Raw genomic sequence first — 9,726 nt, forward strand, 5'->3', positions numbered from 1 at the left:
GATTGATACCCTTTCATGTTTGTTTTAAGATTAGCCATGAATATTTATGCTAAGGGAGGGAGATAGATAATGTACTTTAAATAGGTAGAGCTTCTAAGGTGTAATTTGAAAAATAATAAAGTTTGTTTTACACCCTTCTTAGGCAGTATACGATAAAATAATATTGTATGATATAGTGTCTGTAATTTAAGAAAATATAATATTTCTTATGATTAGTTGTATAATTCTTCTCCATCCATTCTATTAAACCAGAAGCAAAGTTGATATGAACCCTATTAATCAAATACTAGATATTTTCCCTATTAAGAGTGTGATTGGTTGTAGGGTCAAACCTACTGTAAAAAACCACCTAAGTATTAGGTAAATTCTTAATTTATGGTTAAAGAAAATCTCTGCTGCTTGGATTTGTAATTGTCATGTAGTTGTGTAATAATCTTTGCAACTTGCATGTACTTAAGTGCATGTTTTGTTGTCACAGGGAAGTGAATGCCACCTATTGCCAACTAAAAAAATTAATTAAATAAATAAAACTTGGTTAGAAATCATTATCTGTTGGGAGTTTCATTTTATGAATATTGATCTCTCACGCAATATGAGTTTTGTGGGTTAGGAAGTATAGTTATGTCAAATGTTCTAATAATCTTGATTCATTGTTCTCTTGCCTAACAAGATTAAATAACTAAAATAATTATTGGTTGTGTCTATCTCTTGTTTAACTTGAAATGATCATGTAAAAATGCTGTATCGTAATCTCTCTTGTTCACAGTATTGGTTTGGTTTCATAAACCATAAAACTGGTTCTGAAGTGGATCCAGTTTGGATTTATAAAAATCCAAACCATGCCCACCCCTATATGAATCTATATAATTGATCTTAATCACCAAAATATGAGACGAGATAGAGTTTAAGCTGCCATAAGAAAATTCAGAAATTAGTATTGTGATTCTTTTTGAAAATTCAATGGTTTTTGGTTAATTGTTTAAGCTGCCCACCCCTAATTTATGCTTTTTTTTGGGTAATTAACGTTAGTCACTATAAATTGCAGGAAGTATCAAATAGTCAAAGACACACAAGTGATCAAAATGTGCCTAATGTTAGTGATCAAGTGGATGAAGACGTAACTTCTGATGCGGTGGATATGGATCAATATCGCATAAACTCTTGGGAAGATATTGGTAAGATTAATTTTTCAAGTCTATCTATGAAAAATATTTGTCAATTGCACTTTGCTGATCTTGGCTTGGCATTCGAATTTTATAATTCATATGCCAAGACGAGGGGCTTCAGTGTGCGAAAGAGTAGGAGTAGAATAGTTGATGGAAAAGTTAGAGAAAAAGCATATGTTTGTTCCTGTGAAGGGTATAGATTAGAAAAATGGAACCATATGAAAAATCGAGTTAGGGAGCCAAAATCAGAGACAAGATGTGGTTGTATGAGTAAACTTCATGTTTTCTTCGATGCGGTAACTGAGAGTTGGGTAGTGAGAGATTTTTGTGATGAACACAACCATGATCTTGTTGTTCCAAAGTTAGCAAGAATGTTAAGATCTCACAAGAAAATGACTGAGCCTGACATTAGTCAAATGAACCATATGAAAGAGGTGGGGATCAGCATACCAAACATATTTGGGTCATTGGCTAGCCAGTGTGGTGGGTACGAAAACGTTAATTTTTCAATTAAGGATATGCACAATCAAGTTGCGAAGCAAAGAAGACAATTACCTGATGATTTAACATCTGCAATGGCTTACCTGGAAACGCTAGCAGCAAGGGATCGAAACTTGTTCTATAGTATTGAAAAGGGCAGAGAAGGAGTGTTTCGACAAATTTTTTGGTGTGATGGCCGGTGTCAGTTGGATTACGATCTGTTCGGGGATGTGCTAGCATTTGACGCCACATATAAGAAGAATAGATACAGATTGCCGGTGGTAATATTCTCGGGAATTAACCACCATAATCAAACCGTTGTATTTGGTGCTGCGATAGTTTCGAATGAGAGGAAAAAGCACTTATGTGTGGTTACTAAAACAGCTTCTCATAGCAATGAAGGGAAAGATACCGACTTCAGTAATTACGGATGGTCATCAATCGATGGCTATCGCTATTCAGGAGGTGTTTCCGAATGCACATCATAGGTTATGTGCATGGCACTTGATGCGTAATGCAACAAGCAATATAATTCACTTTGATGCTTAATTAAAGGCTTTTGCTGATACAATTCATAGGTTCATGCAGGAATAAGTGATCATGAAAACATGAGAATATGTTCCACATTGTAGCATTAAAAGTTGTCAGCTAAAGCTGTGAGACATCTTAGTAGGAAAACTTATTGCTTGAGATTAGTTTACTTGTCAAGCAGATCAAGTCCTGGTGCAGAAGTTAAAATTCATTTCACTTCCTGTAAAGTATATTAGATGTACCTCTCTACTGTTAAGGATGTACCTCTCTTTGTTTAGTTAATTTTATAGAAAGATGAAACTACAGAAAATTAAAAACTCTCAATTGGACATGCATGCTTCTTTAATAATATAATTACGAAAAATGAAATTATGCACATTGTAACGTGCATAAGAATTAAGACTAAGATGAGGTACTCATACATCTTGTGATATAATAAGTTCTTAGTCTATGAAATTAAGGAAGTGTACAACACATACTTTATATTTATCTATTTGGTCATGACTACTGCATGTGTGGAAGCTTCTCTTTTTTCCCATGGTCATAGTCAAAATAAGCAAAGCACTGGAAAACAGGGAACTAGTGAAGGAATAATACTATAATGGAGTGAATGGAAGCCAGAGGGCATTATAATGAAGAACATCATTTTCAAAATTTTTAGCTGTTATTGAATCAAAACCTATGATATTATGCAAATGGAGCATCTATTAATGACCACCAGCCTGTCTTGGTATAGTACAGTGCTGTCAACCGTGGGATTGGGATTTACCACAGCAATATGGTTATATATATGAATTAAGAACTTTAAGATCCTGAAATTTTTAAATGGTCATTGGTTACAAGGAAAGAAAATAAAACATGGTAATAAAATATGGCGTTCGATGTCAGCCTGAGAAACACTTCGCTGGACTTTCTTCAAAGCTTCCTCAAAGTCACACATAGCAACAAGATCCTTTGAAATCTCATCCTTGGGCATGTTCTTGATCTCATTGCGTGTTTTCCCACTATCTTACGCCTCATACCATTCAGGGAAGCATCACAACATACATTTGTCAAATCATCTCCACTATAGCCTTCTGTACGGCGAGTCACGTCATCTATATTGACATCAGGGGCCACCTGGTGCAAAGGTAAAACATGATAATCTTGTATTTGTTAGATGCTCAATAATGTCTTTCATTTGAATCCATCGAAGAAATCAATTAAAGGCAATACATAATAATAATATCTTTAAGACAGTGTCATAGGTAAATCACAACGTCCTAACTTGCCTCCACAGTCTTCAAATTGATACGGATCAACTCTTTACGACTCTCAAAATTCAGAAGAGGAATGTATATACGCTTTTCCAGTCTTCGCCTGATTTGATTTGCATCAACATCAAATTGTATCAGTACATGCACATTAAAAGAGGTTTCCGACAGATATAACTAATTCATCGCATACTTCTATCACTTGCAATGCACATTAAGAAGTATAAGAAAAGGATGCAGAAAAGCAAATACAAACCTCAGCGCCTCATCTATGTCCCAAGGGAAGTTTGTGGCTGCCAAAACCATTACTATTTTACGGGTACCATCTTCATTTGTGGAACTATTGTTTACACCATCAACCTGAACTAGAAGTTCAGACTTCACCCTTCTGGATGATTCATGTTCCCCAGAAGCCCTGATGAATTGAAAGGCAACTCGATCAGAAATCAAATAATCTCAACTGATACTACAAACTCAGGGTGAACCCAAGGGGTAGTTGACAACCATTATCTCCCAACGCAAATAAAAATATGGCATACATGATGCAAAACTCAAGATTTTTATGTAGGGAAAAGAACAGAAAAGACTTACCCCCTAGCATTGCACAGAGAATCAATTTCATCAATGAAAATTGTACTTGGTGCATATGCTCTTGCAAGATCAAACAAATACCACACCATGCGTTCACTCTCACCACGCCATTTGGAAGCTAAAGTTGCGGAAGAAACATTAAAGAAAGTGGTACCGCATTCAGTAGCAACTGCTTTAGCAAGAAGTGTCTTCCCAGTTTCGGGAGGCCCAAACATGAGAACACCTTTCCACGGTCTCCTAATCCCCTGTCAGAATCACATATAATGAATTGCACAGAAAAGGTCTTTCCATGACAACAACAATGGGATAGAAATACAACAACAGCCTGCTTAAGGCCATCAAAACTCAGCATAACAAGAGAATTTGTGTGCATGACTACACAAGCATGAGAGAATTCCAAGTAAAAAAAAGAAACAGTAGCATGCAAGATTAATTCAAATTTCAACATATAGCGATACAACTACCAAGAGAATAAAAAGCACCAGACATCTCAAAAGATCCGCATAAAATAATCTAAGCTCTATACATTTTACACGGTTCTTAGATACAAGAATCCTCCCTCTAAGTTTTTTATTGTTGGCTTAATTTTCAATTCTGATCTCCATCCTCGGCTTCTAAGGAAGCAAAATCCAACAATAAAAACTGAAGGGTATGCATAAAAAAGGTTAATTAGCAAGGTTTTGCTTTCCAAGAGAATCACGCCCTTCTGTTCTGCTTCTCACAATTCTATGGAATACTTCCCTGATCGAAAAAATTTAATCGGAAAATTCGGAAATTAGAAGTTCAATAATGCACAAAAAAAAATTAAAAAGAGAGAGAAGAGAAAGCTCACCGAGATAGATCTCTAAGGATCCGCTACCAATTTTCCGACCGATACAGAACTAATTTCCAACTCGAGGCTCCATTAAAGATCAACTTCTTTTAAGCAAAACCCTACAAAAGATTCAAAAATTTGAGAAGATAAACGAAAGCCGAGCAATAGAGTTTGACCAAAACCCTACCAATTTTCGTTGTGGAAGAAGGCTTAACCTAATAATCTTACTAATTTTGATATATGGGGTCTCCCATCGGTAAAAATGGGGAGCAAGGAGTTTAGAGTCCATCATAGCAACCCTATGATGAGGAAGACAGCCTTCTCTCCCCAGACCCTTGCTGCAACTGGTAGCATCTCCCCTCTTCATGAATCGCTGCAGGATTTGAGACCGCTACGAGTTGTTCATAGGTAGCAACTGAAATTCGCGCTCGGGTGTGAATTGGTAGCTCACAATCTCTGAATTCGCATCGCCAGAAGGCTTAGAAAGGATAGACAATTCTTCAGTGGACAGTGAGTAAAGGAAGAAGCGGAGGAAAGAGGGGCTAGAAGAAGAAATGGGGTTCATCGTTTGACGAAGAAGACAGAGGAAGTGGGTGGAGGGAAGAGGCAGGGGCGCATAGCTGCAGCAAGCAAGGGTTCAGTTCTGAATTTTTATATTGGGCAATATTAAAATATTAAAAGAGTTGTTATCTTTTAATGTAATTTTTAATAAATTAACAATGATTTAAATATAAACCATTAGATCATTTATCAATTTAATCTAACGCCTTTGAATCTAATGGTACATCAGATAAGCTCATAAGAGGTGGGCTGATTTTAGACAGACCCATGTAGTTATGGCTAATAATATTTTTTGTTGTTAATAAATATACATTAATAACAAAGATAATTTAATACATATTTAAAAAGTTAAACTATCTAAATAAGTTTATGCATATTTGGAATGCACTGCATTTAAAATATGTTTAATTTAAAAAATAAATAGTTTTTAGATACATTTAAAATCAATGTATTTAGATCTGTTTCATATTTCGAATATAGTGTATCTAAAATATATAAATAATTCTTTTATACCTATTGTATTTAAGATGTGCTTCAAATTTTAAATAGATAAATATTTCAAAAATTATCCATATTAATAAAGAAAAGATTTATTTTTATATAAAAAAATCCTTATTAGAATAGGGAGTGATAATATATTCTTTTATTTGATTATTGAGGGGAAATAATAAATGCATACAGAAAGTTATTCTATCACTATTCATTACCTTTAATGTAAAATAGTAAAACGACAAGTAGCATTTAGCTTGAACAGAGACAACATATAGGAATAGGCCAGGCTAATTGCAACCCTGTAATCATGAAACGACGGTTTATGGTTCATTAAAAGTTTAAAACTGGTCATTTCTGTTTGGTACAAATAGGCTTATAGGCGGTTAGTTATCTAGAGAAAAAAAAAAAGGGAAAAGAGGGGGGGGGGGGGGGGGGAGATAGAGATAACAGAGTTGTGTCTACTAATAAAAATTTTTTAAATAGAGTCGCACATATATTATTTCTTTTTTTTTTTATTAAAAATAGGAGACTCGAATCCGCAACCTCTTAATTGAGTATGGAGAGATTATATCATTTGAATTATAACTCATTGGCTCACATATATTATTTCTTTCTCTATATTAATATTGATTATACATAATATAAAATAATAAGAAAAAGAAAGTCCAATTAAATATAATATACCATTAATTTAATTTTGTGGTTAAAAATCAAATTATGTATAGAATTTTTCTTTCACGGAGAATAAATAATAGAACTTCTCTCTACTAATTTGGTCTAGGCAATTTTTTTGGAATTTTGGGGAAATCATAAGTAATAGTAATAATAGACTAATAGATAAGTAGATAGCAGAGGCCACATGGGTTTTTACTCACAATAATAAAGGTCAAAGTAGGCCATGCAATTTTACAAGAACCTCTTATTTCACCCGCAAGGACGAGTGAAAGTTAGCATGCATTATTCTTTAACTAACTAGATTGGATTGCAATTTATAAAAAGGTGTACTTTAAATTAAAAATCTTTAAAAGTATTCACTTTTTTAATGATAGATTTGCCTTCTAAATCAATTCTTTTGTAGATTTGGAATGAATTTTGTTCTTTAATCATTTTATTTGCATATATTTTTTTGTGTTTATTTTAAATGTTTTATATATTAGAGTTCATCTGTTAAATTAATTATTATACATTCATATATATTTACACATTTTTTTATTAAAGTAACTAACTACTAAAATAATCATTTTTTTTCACATCATAATAATAAAATATTTTGTTTGTAAAAGAGTAATCTAACGTTTTACCTTCTACATGCTACATGCAAGAGATCTAACATATTTGTTAGTACATCTATATTTAAATTAGAATAAATAGTTATTTTTTATCATAAAAATCCGAACGCTAAAAAAATGACCGTGAAAATTTAAAATTAAAGTTATATCTATACAAGATAAATTTCATTCGATAAAAATAACCAATTATTAAATTTTTATTCATAATTCCATAAATATCTCTCTCATTTTTTCTTCCTTCTTCATCTTCTTTCCATAACCACCATCACTTATTCCCGCTGTAAAATCTATCATCTCACCAAATCTATTTCTCTACTCATATCTCTTTTCTAGATAGTTGTATCTTTTCACAACCACCACATCTACTCCCATCTTGCATGACTGTTAGCATAACTATAAAAGCATTATAAAATCTTTAACCTGTTTTTTGAACTCTTAATTATCGGAGCCTGATTCTTAGATTTCATTTTCACTTGTAACAAAACCAACTAACGATGCTCGTACACACTCTTCCAGCAACATAATTTCTTAAAGTAGTAGACAAAAACGAAAATGTTATTTCAATTTTCAATTAAGTACCTAAGGCAGCGTTTGGTTTATGTATTTTTTGAGACAGAGACACAAAAATATAGACATTAAAGATATGGACACAAATTATTAATGTCTATGTACTGTATTTGGTAAATATTGAACAAGACACAATAAAATTAAAAAAAATTCATATTATCCTTATAAAACAAAAAAAAATCAGCCACCATTGCTACCACTATCATCCACCATCTCTACCACTATAGATTCATCATCACATACAATTCACCACAAAACAATCAACAAAATTTTACAAGAATCAACAAGAATTTATATTTTCCAACAGAAAAACAAAAAAGGAGGAGAAGGTAATGAAAAGCAAACTGTGAAAAGAGAAGAACCAAGGTAGAGGAAGAGGTGGCAATGACAAACTCGAAGAGGAAGAGGGAGAGGCGGCCGTGGACATCGTGAAGAGGGAGGAAAGGCGACAGTCGCAAATCTGGACGAAGAAGGAGACGTAGCGGCAACTGCGGATCTAAACGAAGGAGGAGATGAGTGACGGCGTACGGATCTGGACGGAGGAGGAGACACAGCGGCAGCGCTCGGATCTGGACAAAGTGGGAGACACAGCGGCGGCGGCACGCGGATCTGGCAAAGGGGGAGATGCGGCGGCGGTAGTGGTGGATCTGGACGAAGAGATGCAACGCTGATGGTGAATCTGGACGACGGGATGCGACAGTGGAAGGAGGGAGGAGGCAGGAAGGAGAACGGTCATGGTGGATGGAGAAGGAGAAAAAAAAAGAATTAGGATTAAGAAATTAATAAGGGGTAAATGAGTAAAAAATTGTGTCTAATTGATTGTGTCTCTGTGTCTCAATATTTTGGAAGTACACTAAATACATGTATTTTGTGTATACTTGTATACTAACGTGTCCATAAAAAATTTGTGTCTCAACAAACAAACATAAGACATGTTTTAACATATCCATGTCTCTGTGTCTGTGTCTTTAAAACCAAACGCTACCTAAAAGAGAAAAAATGAAAAATCTGAACTCAACTATCTACTATCATTGATAAAGCAAAACTCCTTGTTTGAATATGCAATGAATTCTAATCCAAATTGATCCCTTCTCTATTGTAATTCTATCATATAAAAGTAAAAAAAAAATATATTAAAAAATAAAAATAAAAGAAGCTAAACATAGCATCAAGAAACTAGTCACAGAAAAAAACAAAAAGAGAAAAGAAAGAGCACACACAATAAAAAGAGCAAAGTAGGTTTTGCATATCCACGTCATACACCACATGGTCTTCCGCTAAGCGCCTCCCTCTCGGCACCTTACTGCTCACCACGCGATTCAACACCGTTGCTGCAACGTTTGCGATAGATAACATTTCCATTGAGGAGATTGGGGCAGAAGCTGCTGCGAAAAGCAATTGAGAAGGTTGTTGAGGCAGTTGCGGTGGTGGTTGTGGTTGTTGTTGTTGGTCGTGGTTGGTGAGGAGAGCCATGAGGCGGGAAACGACATTGGCGGAGGAGGAGGTGGTTGGAGGGGTGGGAAGGAAATGGAGTAGTAGTGGTGTTGGAGTTGGTGATGGTCGAAGGAAAGAGAGGGTAAGGATGGTGGAGGGGATGGCGATGGTGAAAGGGGTTGTGGAGGCAGAGAATGGTGGATGGTAGGAGGAGGAGGGAGGGACAATTAAATTGTTAGGGTTAGAAATTGAGTTTGGAGGTTGAAGAATGAATGCATATCGAGGTGGTTATTGTTGTTGCTCCTGCTGTTGTTGGTGATTGTGTTGTTGTTGCCTAAACAATATTACCATGGTTGTGGCAAGATGCAGCTATCTAAGAGAGATGGGATGATGGATTTTGTAATGAAGGTAGTGGTGGTTATGGAAAGAAGACGAAGAAAGAAAAGAAAAAAAAAAGACGTATTTATGGAATTATAAAAAAAAATTAATAATTGATCATTTTTGTCGAACAAAACTTATCTTATATGAATATAACTTTAATTTTAATT

The 9,726-nt window shown here is 34.6% G+C and overlaps 1 pseudogene; it reads right to left on the bottom strand.

The window, feature by feature from the left end:
* Window positions 1-3,006: 3,006 nt before the first annotated feature.
* Window positions 3,007-9,217, bottom strand: LOC112733806 (katanin p60 ATPase-containing subunit A1-like; annotated as a pseudogene).
* Window positions 9,218-9,726: the final 509 nt, after the last annotated feature.

The sequence above is a fragment of the Arachis hypogaea genome, chromosome 13 (assembly GCF_003086295.3).
Source record: "Arachis hypogaea cultivar Tifrunner chromosome 13, arahy.Tifrunner.gnm2.J5K5, whole genome shotgun sequence".
In the NCBI taxonomy this organism is placed as follows: Eukaryota; Viridiplantae; Streptophyta; class Magnoliopsida; order Fabales; family Fabaceae; genus Arachis; species Arachis hypogaea.